This window comes from Paroedura picta, chromosome 10 (genome assembly GCF_049243985.1).
Source record: "Paroedura picta isolate Pp20150507F chromosome 10, Ppicta_v3.0, whole genome shotgun sequence".
NCBI classification, from domain to species: Eukaryota; Metazoa; Chordata; class Lepidosauria; order Squamata; family Gekkonidae; genus Paroedura; species Paroedura picta.
In genome coordinates, this window is record NC_135378.1 from 30587359 (window position 1) to 30598712 (window position 11354).

The following is an 11354-nucleotide window of genomic DNA, read 5'->3' on the forward strand; positions in this document are numbered from 1 at the left end:
GAAACATGATGGTATAACTCCTAGTAGAGGAAGTGGTAAGAGGGAGCCATGACCCAACGTCACAGATGGCACAAGGCATAATTGCTGCCCAGCACCAGGGGCGGGGGCGATCTGATATTACTTGCTGTTAATTAATATAAATATTAATATTAATTAACTTCCACCCATTGGGAAAGCCTTACAGGGCTGTCAAGAAAGCCCAGGGTTTCACAAAATCCTGCTTGAGAAAACCTGTCCCAGAGGGTATGACATCTGAAATCTATCTGAGAAAGGCTGTCCAGATCTCCCATCTTTTCAGACATCTTTTAATTCCTAGTTCTGTTTAGCAAATAGATCCTGTTAGGGTGCCCTGGCCTGAAGTTCCACAGGGTAAGCCTTGATCACCTTTGCTCATCTCTTGCCTTGGAAACCGTGGTCGGTTGCCATAAATCAGTTGTGACTTACTAGGTTAAATTTTACCGTGCTGGATTCAAATTTCCAATGATATTGTGGGAGTAGGGAAGGGATCAAGTGAAAGAAAGGAGGGGAAAGGACAGGGATAGTAGAAAAGGAGAGAATAAAATATAGAAAATAGAAAATATGGGTTTCAAAACCTAGCAAGCGGATTTCTTCCCCCACGCCCAAGAACAAATGAAAGAACTATGTCCAAGGACAGATATTCTACAACATTTTCCACTGTATACTTTATAGCAGTTTTATAGCATTTTGCTGCACTGAAATTTAGGGAGTCAGCCTTCGTTTCATTGGGGCAGTTGCCATTTCATTAACCCTTTCCACACCACCGGTACCAAGCTGGGCTGTATGTCAGGTGTTTGTGATGGGGCAGTTGGCCCCGCCTCTTCCCATGTCCAGACGAGGGATGATTTACCCTGCCAGACCCAGTCTGCCCCAGATTAGTGCCACCACATGAGGCAGGTGGGGTGGAAAGGTTCCGCCATGCAGGATGGGTGGGTAGCAGTATCGCATTCCTTTAAAAAAATGCCCTAGGTGGCTTGGTAGTGCTATGCAATGTCACAGAGCCACCCCAGGCATTTGGGGTCCCTTCGAGGGCACCATTGTCTGGCCAGGGCAGGGAAGGTGCCGGGCCTGGAAGCCTCAATTCTTCCTTGCCACATGGGCCTGCCTTGGCATAGGCTCCATTGTAAGATGACCAGATATCTGGCCCTGCAAGGTGGGACACGGTGGCGGCAGGTGGACCCCCCTCTCCCCTCCCCCTCCCTCCTCCTCCTCTCTCCCTCCCCCAACCCTTAGAAGGGCGGCAGAAGGGCGATGGTGACAACGGCGGTAACGGTGGGCCCTCCCTCCTCTCTCCTCCCTCCACGACTGGCCTTAGGGTGGCGGTGGTGGCCCGGACCAAGGTCTGGTCCTGGAGGAGGCAGGGAGGCCCAAAGGAAATGCCGCCCGGAGGAAAAGGCGGCAGCAGAGCTGGCCGGGAAGCCCTGCCCCGGAGCCTGGACGCCTGCGCGCGGGCCTCCTGAGGCCAGGTGCCTGTACGGGGGCCTCCTGAGCCTGGGCTGTCTAATAGGCTGCCTGCCGCGTGGGCAATTAAATGCTTTTTTAAAATAAACTAACGCCACGGGACAATTTGGAAAATGCCGCGCGATACGGGGCAAATGCCTCAAATGCGGGACTGCCCCGCCAAAGGCAGGACAGATGGTCAGCTTACCCCATTGGCACCCAGGGGGGGGGTGAAAAGGGGACATGGAAATATCTCCATTCCCTTGGGCAACGGAGGGCCTGAATCGGGCTAGGCCTGAGCCAGGCCCAGGCTGGTGCTAGTGTCATGTGGAAGCGGGGATAAGCCTCACAACCAGACAAGTGTTAGCCTGCCCCCCCCCACTTGGAGGCATGTTTTTTAGGGGGGGAAAGTAGTCTTATACGCCAGCAAATACTGTAATTAAGCATATTTATTCTGCTTTAACCTAGTAGTCAAAGTCAAGAAATTATACAGAATGTCATCTCAGTCATTTTGATTTAACAACTTTGGGGACATATTATGTGCTCAGATTTAAATTGCTGAACCTGAAACTATTCCTATTCAGTTAAATAGGTTTGGCTCCCAGATACATGTGCACACAGAGCAGCAGATTTACAACTCTGTTGTACGCACATTTACTTTTATTGATTGATTGATTGATTCATTTTGGGGTTTATATTCCTGCCTGTCTTCGAAAACTGTTTACTTTCTAAAGACATTCCTGCAACTGGTACTTAAGACAATGAGTCTTACTTTGAAAGTCTGACTCTCATCCAGCATGCATATCAGAAGTTATTGGAAGTTATTGGAATGGTTATCAAGAGAAACCCTGCAGGCATTTTTAAGACGCGCCACAGTCCAATGATCAGGTAATAGTCAATAGCTCTGTTACATAACTTAGTACATGTGATTGTTAACGAAGTGCATTAACTCCCCAGAAGGTCGCATAATGTGGTTTAATTACACCATGTACCTGAGCGGCTCATATAATCTTCTAGTCTCTGAGTACTCTACAAATTATTAAAAGAAGCTTCATGAGCTTGTTTCACTGGGCAGCTGGTGTGTCTGGGTGACTTGTTTATCACCATGTATCACCATGAATTACTGGCCAATAAAACACCTAAGACTTAGAGTTCTCGCTTCCTCTAACATGATGGAGCATGCAGGCTGGGTCCCGTCTCTCCACTTTGTGTAACTGTCTGACATTAGTTGCAATATAAGCTTGACACCTTCAAACTGGACAGAGTGCTGCATCAATGTTCTCCTGCAACAGAACTTCAAAGGGGGGATTCAGTACAAAACTACCATTTAAGCATTCATCAAGAAAGCTAATATTTATATTCCCCCCTCATTGAATAACATTTTTTCACTCACTTTGTGCTAATGTCTCAGCATTATTCACCTTTTACATAATTTGCATATGCCTTTATATGGTCCCTGTATTCTCCTATTGAATCTGTTTTACATGCCTCACTTTTTATTTTTTTTTAATGTTAATGGAAAACCTGAGGTTGGAATGTAACCATAAGCCTGAATGCTGGCTAATCCTCCTGAGCCCTCAGGGTCTGCTGCTGCTCTCGTATCTATGGACAACACTTTCATTTAAATTTGGGTAGTCAATTACATGCCCTGCTTTATAAAGGTCCCACCTACCATCTGAAAAGCTTGGTAGGTAGGTACCAAGGATATGCTGGCAAGTGTCATGGGGCTCTCAGGGAACCCTGCACTAGAATCTCCTTGTAACATCTCCTCTTCCAAGACCCAGAATGGTGTAGTGGTTAAGAGTGGCAGACTAGTCTGGAGAACTGGGTTTGATTCCTCACTCCTCCACATGCAGCCAGCTGGGTGACCTTGGGCTAGTCACAGTTCTCTTAGAGCTGTTCTTACAGCTCTCTCAGCCCCACCTACCTCACAGGGTGTCTGTTGTGAGGAAAGGAAAGGTGTAGAGGTAGAGAAAAGTAGAATATAAATAACAGCTCATCTTCTTCCCTTCCCCTCTTCTGTTGCCTGAATACATTTAACTGCTTTGGATGGGTGCTCTAAACATCTGATGCAAACTCCAACTCACATCACTTGATAATGGAATATATTTTGTTAGTTTTTACTCCTGGACTCCTATAAAATGCTTGGGACGTGAAGCTATTTCTGAAGCATTTGGCTCCACAAATGCCTGGATAGGCAGCTCCCAATGGAGGAAGACCAAAGCATTGATTGGATTTGCATGCCTAGGGGGGTGATGCTGTTGTCATGACACCCCAGGTGATCAGCAGCAGGCTGGCACTGCTGTCTGCTGTGTTATGGCTGCCCTGTTGGTCCGTCACCACACAGGGACAGTTTCAGCTGGCTTCTGCACAGAAATCACTGCCTGTAGTTTCTCTCTCTTTATATATGATGCTACATGTTAATGCTTTTCACATGAGAAGCAGCCGGGCTCTGACTGAGAATTCTGAAAGCATCCCTTGCTCAGTTGATAATTGTGAAAATCTTGAAGGGCTTGCCTAGACGTCACGCTGGGATGCATTAGCTTATGTCACAAATTACGAGGGGAAATTAGCTGAGTAAGTTAACAAGGAACAAGATAATGAGTGCCTGTAGGAGCACGTTCTTTAGAAGCATGATTTCAAGGCAAAGACCAGCTTTCTGTATGTGTGATTTTCAGGATACCTGTAGACTTCTCCGTTGTCAAAGTCTGGCTGCTTTTTGCAGGGTGAATGTATGGCAGAAATTTTTAATCAATTATTTGAGACTAGAGCATGAATTGTTTCCTTTGGGTGGCTTTGAATAAAGAAGGAGGAGGAGGAGGAGGAGGAAGAGTTGGTTTTTATACCCTCTCAAAGTGGCTTACAGTCGCCTTCCCTTTCCTCTCCCCACAACAGACACCCTGTGAGGTGGGTGAGGCTGAGAGAGCCCTGATATTCCTGCTTTGTTAGAACAGCTTTATCACTGCTGTGGTGGGCCCAAAGTCACTCAGCTGCCGCTCATAGCCATTATAAAAAGCTGGCTTCATGCACATGCCTGGTTTTGCTTTATCTGCCAAGTGAGTTTGAAAGTAGCTGTTGTTATAACGACCTTATACTCTGTTTAAGAGACATATATTTGCTAATTTGAAGTTTGTCTGAAAACAATAAATTTAATGTTCCTTGACAAAGCTAGTGGACGAAACGTGTTGGGACTGTTTTGAACATAAAAGAATATAGAAATAATAGAAGACTGAAGACTCTACAGAGGTCTATTTTAGATATTTTGTCTGCCACCTTGGTATCCCAGTGCCTCAATACTTGATTTGTTTTCTGGTGAAGCAATTTCTTAGAAGACAGAAATGCTAAAACTGCAGATCAGAATTTAAAATAATTATCTCAGAAATTTAACCTTTTGGTCCATAAATAGCCCCAAACTCATATGACAATTAAAAATTAACACTGACATCCTAAGCGGAATTACGCCCTTCTAAGCCTATAAAGTTAGAAGGCTGTAACTGTGTTGAGCCATACATAAAACCTTGTTCCCTGCTAAAATTCCATCTTGAACTCACAAGGTGGACACCAAAGGACAAAATATATAACATTATTATGAGTTAGCCTGCAGATGTAAAGATGATCTCTTTGTAGATCCTCCTGTTGCCAGCCCCAAAGGCAAAGTTCTATTCCACAAAATGTTACTTTTTCCAATCTAATGCAGCAATCCTCTTCAAAAAGGATTGCTTTTTATTTCAATTTCTCACCAAAATATTATCCTAGGGGGAGCATTGGACCTGGCTCAAAATTCTCACATAGTATGTTTGTTTTCTTTCCTGATAAATACACACAGAATTTGGAGCCGGGAACATTCCTTTCCTCAGCTCTGTGCCATCAATCTAAACCAGTCTGTAGCCGTTAATGCCCAGAAACATACATCTGGAAACCTCCCCCCCCCCCCTAAATACTGAAGCTGGTTGAACAAAGAAAAACAAATTGGCATCTAGAATGGTATGTAGATTGCTTCAGGTGGAAAGAATTCTGAGTCACCCCATTGTGTTTCAATTTATAGTTTTTGGAACATACATACACACACACATCGTTTTATTTTATATATAAAGGAAAGAGAGCATTAAGAGATCAAATCTATAACTCTTCCACGTATCGTAACATGCTGGTGGAAAGTGCTATCAAGTCACGGCTGACTTTTGGCAGCCTCAAAACGTTTTCAGGGCCAGAGATGTTGAGAGGTGGGCTTGCCATTGCCTGCCTCTGCATCACAACCCTGACATTCTTGAAGGTCTCCCATCCAAATACTAGCCAGGGTTGACTCTGCTTCTCTACCAAGTTCTGATGAGATTAGGCTAGCCTGGGATATCCAGGGCTGATTCTGCACTTACTTTGTTTTTTTCCGGTGTGGATCCTGCTGAATCCAGATCGATTTCAACTCGGTCTTCCTCTTTCCCAACCCCCCTTCCCTATTGCAACAGAAGAGTGTTCTGCATGAGCTTGGGGAGGCTCAGAAGGGGAGGGGGTAGCCAAGCCCAGACAGGGCCTCTTTCTTTCTTTTCTTTTCTTGAAGGGGTGGGGGAGAGGATTGAAGACAACAAAGGAGGTAGAAAAAAACCACAAGGCAAATCTCTACCCACAGAAGTTATTGATTCTGCAGCTTCTGGGGAAAGAAAATTAGTGCTTCCCCTTTGAGAAAAGCTTACACCCTGGGTGCTTCTCTACCACAGGAGTCAGCCCTGACCAATCAGGGCTTTTCTACTATGGCAAACATGCTTTCTCAGTCCGACTCTGAAAATATTGAGGGTTATTTCCACTCCTAAATATTGCAGGGGAACGGTCGGGTCACTCTGGATCAATCGTGTTTGTTGCAGAGGGATATTTTAAATTGGACAAAATCAAAATAGAAATCACATTCTTTGTAAATGGCAGGGACTGAATCAACCTGGGATTGGAATAAAAGCTCCGTGCAGCTTACACCCAGGTTAGTGCATCATTAGGTAGCTATGACCTGTGTGGAATAATTCACTGCCCTGGACGTAAGGTTTACCATGAGCAGCATCATGGGCTTCGAGAGGGAATTAGGTTAATAGAAGAGATGTTGTTCAATAGCCACTATGCATGGTGACTAAAGCAAACCTCCATACAGAGAGGTAGCACAGAACTCAATACTAGTGCTAGATGGCAGAATCTCTATGGCCTGTTTGTTGGCTCTCCAAGGCAACTGGTTGGCTGCCATGTATGTGAAACAAAAAAAACATGGACAAAATTGAGAGGGTGCAGAGAAGGGCAGCAAGGATGATCTGGGGCCTGCAGACCAAACCCTACGAGGAAAGGCTGAGGGACTTGGGAATGTTCAGCCAGGAGAAAAGGAGGTTGAGAGGGGACATGACTGCACTCTTTAAGTCAGTTGTTCTCAACCCGGATTACTAGTAACCCCAGGGTCACCCCAGAGCCCTGAAGGGATCATTCCAATTGTGGGGGATTGAATTTGCATGCACATGCACATGCACATGCACATGCACATGCACATGCACATGCACATGCACATGCACATGCACATGCACATGCACATGCACATGCACATACTAGCCAATCTTGGGAGGAGCCAAGAGGACAGAGTGGCTTTTTGCTTAGCTGGTGGACTTGTTGAATTCACACACAGTGAAAAAGGAAAGGAGGGAAGAGCTGATCCTGCATTGAGCAGGGGGTTGGTCTAGATCAGTGGTTCTCAGCCTGGAGGTCGAATGACCCTTTCACAGGGGTCATAGCAGGGCAAGAAGCTGGGATGGGGGCACCATCCACACATCAGCCTTGCGGGGTAGATCGAGATAGAGTGCTCGTCTGTCCGGAGCAGTGGAAAAGAGCAAGATTGGCAGAACTGAACTGAGAAACCCCAGAAAAAAACAATTTATATGCAATCATGAACAATGGATCTTCACACCATTGTTCAGTTTCAGTTTAATTTCTGTGAAAGGACACACATCATTTTATGCTTGGGGGGTCACCACAATATGAGGAGCTGTATTAAAGGGTTGTGGCATTAGGAAGGTGGAGAATCACTGCTCTAGATTAGTGGTCCCCAACCTTTTTATCACTGGGGACCGGTCAACGCTTGACAATTTTACTGAGGCCTGGGGAGGGGTAGTCTTTGTCGCCGCCTGAGCCCCTGCTCCACTTGCTTTCCCGCTGGCACCCCTGACTTCCCACCGCTCGCTTGAAAGGGCTGCCAGCAGCAGCTGCACAGTGCAATGCCGAGGGGTAGCCCCAGCCATTTCGGCCACTGGAGAGCACCAAAGGTGAGCCAGCAGCAAATTGGCAGGGCAGTCCCCGAGGCAGCAGCCGAGGAAGAGGACGAGGAGGAGCCACGGCCCGGTACCAACTGATCAACGGACTGGTATCGGACCCCGGACGGGGGGTTGGGGACCACTGCTCTAGATTATCTGTATGGTACTTTCCAACCTTATGATTCTATGAAACAGAATGCTGGAGATGAGCTAGTCCAGTAGGACTCTCCTTATCTTCTTAGCCCAACTAAACTGCAAGGATTACAAAATACGTAACCTGTTCTGCTAAATTGTTCCATAGAGTCTCCAATAATAAAGTAATACATTGGCCTGTGTGTGCTTGTAAAGTTAGTTGGTAATGTTGTGCCAGCCTCGTCTTTGCTGTTGGGGTTGGAGATTCTCCTGATGTGATGGCTGAGTTGTCTTTGGGGAGCTCCTTAGCTTTAATTAGGTTGGAAAAATGTTTTAGGATTGCACTGCCCTACGCATTGGGGTCACATGACAAAAAAGTTCACTGAATAACTCAATACCTACTTAGGTTGCTGCAGCAGTAAGGAGATACTAAACATTTTTTTTTAATCACGCCCTCATTTGTGTTCTCTGCCGGTGGGGAATGAATGGAGAAGGGGGGGGGGCATGATGAAGCAACCCTCTCCAATCAGCCAGACATCTGTGTGCTTTGTTTTAATTTCACTGTTTACACAAAATCACTTTTCAGGGTCTAGTTACCATTTCCAGCCTCTCATCTACCCAGACATAAATAGAGTCCAAAACACCACGAATCCCAAAAAGAGGGAGAATGCTGTATCATTCTGGAATTTCTCCACAGCGATGTGGAAGCATTAATTTTTTTTATTAAAAATATTTCTGTGTTGTGGCATTAACACATAGTGTCAAGGGCAGACAAAACTCACAACCAGGCTTCTATAGAAAGAAAGCTTTAATTGGAAGTAGATCTGAATACTGTTAACATTCGAAGTCAAGACTGTTCGATATCGGGGATTATCAATACAATTCTCCCACCGAAATCAGACCCGTTCCCAAGGGGAGGGGGTTACTCTCTTACCCAGGTGCCATCCCAGACTTCCTGCCAAGGTGCCAGAGTTAGCACGGCCTTGGTCAGGCTGACGCCTCAGGCTAGCAGATAAGATGTTTACAGGAACACTGGCAACAATGTATCACAGCAGGGAGACTATGCAGTGTGACAGTGATGGGATCAAAGAGATACTACAGAGTCATAAGCATTTTGGTTACATGGGAAAGATAACAAGAACAAAGCACACCAAGATGGAGTCTCTTAGGTTCACTGAAATCAAACATGGCAGAGAGCAGAAGCTGATCCTGACACATAGCAATGTGGAAGTGCCTTAATATATATTACACATATACATACATATATATATACACACACACATACACATATATATATATATACATATACACACACACACACACACATATATATATATTTGGGGCACAGAGGGGAAGAAAGTTTCAGTCCATGAGAGAACTGCTGTACTGTGATTGGTGGCTTGCTATGATTGACAAGCCAAGGAGCTGGGGGAGAAATTCAGCTTGTTTTCCTTTGCAGCCTCATTGGGAGGCAAAAAGCCACCACAAGGCAGAGGGAAAACGCGGGAGAGGTCTCCTGTGAGGAAGCATACAAAGACACAGCCTACAACCACATGTTTGCAAGCAGGAGGCGGCACAAGGTTTTTATCTTCATGCACAAACGGTCTCAATTTTCTCCAGCAGTACTGGTCTCTGTAGCCTAGAAATGAGCTGTAATTCTGGGGGAATTGCCAGGTCCAACCTGGATGCTGGCATCCCACCATCCCACTCACTCACACAAGGTTTTTGCAATTCAAATCAGGAGGTTTAGCGAACCTTTCAGGAAGCCGCCAGCCATGATTATTGCTAATTGTCTGCCCAGTTCTGTGGCCCTTTTTATTGCCTCCGCAGCAAACAAACCATCACACCCATCTCGCTCCAGCCTCTGCACAGCATGATCCAAAGAGAACAATTTCTGGAAGCCAACAAGACAGTCCTGTTTGCTACTAACACTTTCCCAAGGAAAGTCAGCTGCCGACCACAGTGCTAGCTCAGCCATGTATCAACAATGTATTAACAATTACAAGGCAGGGGGATTCTTATCTGTCAGGTTTTGGAGAGATTTCAATGTGTATGCCGTCAGAGGGTTCGGCTAAGCAAGAGCAACATAAAACCTGACAATTACAGCTATTGTTGGGAAGGATATCGATTAACAGGCATTTATTTAGTACTGAGAAACAGGAAGACTTTGTAACCTCAGCAAAAAAACAAAACACAGTTCCTGTAATTGCAGGTCTTAAACAATTTGCTTCTTAAACAGTCCCACTGGAACATCGCCAGAAAAATGTGGAAGTTTCCAATCTATACAGCAGGAACCTCTGCATTCTTACTTGGAGGTAAGTTTCACTCAGTGGCATTTGCTGCTAAACTGCGGCCCTCCAGATGTCCATGGACTACAATTGCCATGAGCCCCTGCCAGCAAATGCTGGACATCTGGAGGGCCACAGTTTGACTACCCCTGTATGCAGAAGGTTGCAGACTCAGGGAACTTGCAGTGCAGTTCCATCGCCTTCTGAGTCTTCACTTTAGTAAGATGTAATATACAGCCAAAGGAGGCCTTTCACACAATAAAACGTGCCCTGAGAGACTCAAATATAAGGGTACAAACCAATAAAAAACCATGCCAAAAGGACAACCGCTTCTCTTCATCACCATAAATGCTGGACCATTATCTTGCTCTGCTAAAGCATACAAACATTTGTTCGCAAATTTAGTTTCTTCCTTTAAATGTATGCTTCTGAATGGCAGCCTAAAGCCAGCCTGAAGTCAGAACAAAAACAGCTGAACTCACCTTTGTACTCAGGGCCCGTAACTGAGTCTTGGATTCTTTTACAGGAAGGTTGTATGCTGCGTCCACATTAGTGTACGGGGAGGGAAAGAAGCAAATTAGTGTTCTTTAACACGATTCAGCCCAACAGCAGTGCATTTCAGCTTCCCATCCGATACCTACAGGAAGAAGCCGTTAATTGGCTGGTCTGCACAAAGAAATTCATGACATCACACAGGGCTGGAAAGGCAAACTTTTGCTGCAGACATACACCTGAGTGATTTAAAGCAGCAGTTAGCCACACCCAACTTGTCCTGTATTCCAGAGGCAAGGAGGCTGCGTGTGTCTGCCTGCATCGGGTATTTCGTTTCAGGTGGTTTGCGCAACAGGCTGCCTTCCCTTTTAAGCAAGCGTGTTTCTCTTTCATAGTCACCTTGTGCATTCTGTAATCGGCAGCTGCAAAGATTGGAAGAAATAGGGTTGTCTCATGATAAAGATTACAAGGCTACTGAAAAGGTTGTCGATGCTGATTTTGGTACTCTGCTATGGATGTGGTGGTGGTGGTGGCGGCGGTAGGGCTGGGGGCAAAGTTTGCACTGGAGGAGAGAGAACTGTAATTCATGTGCTGATTTTTAAACGTCATCCTGACCTAACCATTCAGCACCTAATTATTCAAATTATTTGAATACAGAAACTAATGCAAAACTGGCAACAAAGCAAAACTGAAACCCATTCCGCCATATATTAGC

The 11354-nt window shown here is 45.5% G+C and overlaps 1 protein-coding gene across 3 annotated transcripts in view; it reads right to left on the reverse strand.

Moving 5' to 3' along the window:
• LNX1 (ligand of numb-protein X 1) overlaps nucleotides 1–10864 on the reverse strand; it is a 108230-nt gene extending 97366 nt beyond the window's left edge. The window contains exon 1 of one of the 3 annotated variants that reach the window (XM_077301937.1): nucleotides 10630–10864. The gene's annotated coding sequence lies outside the window, so the exon portion shown is untranslated. The remainder of the gene's footprint in view (nucleotides 1–10629) is intronic. The other 2 variants (XM_077301943.1, XM_077301939.1) reach the window with 2 other exon arrangements.
• Between the last annotated feature and the right edge of the window lie 490 nt (nucleotides 10865–11354).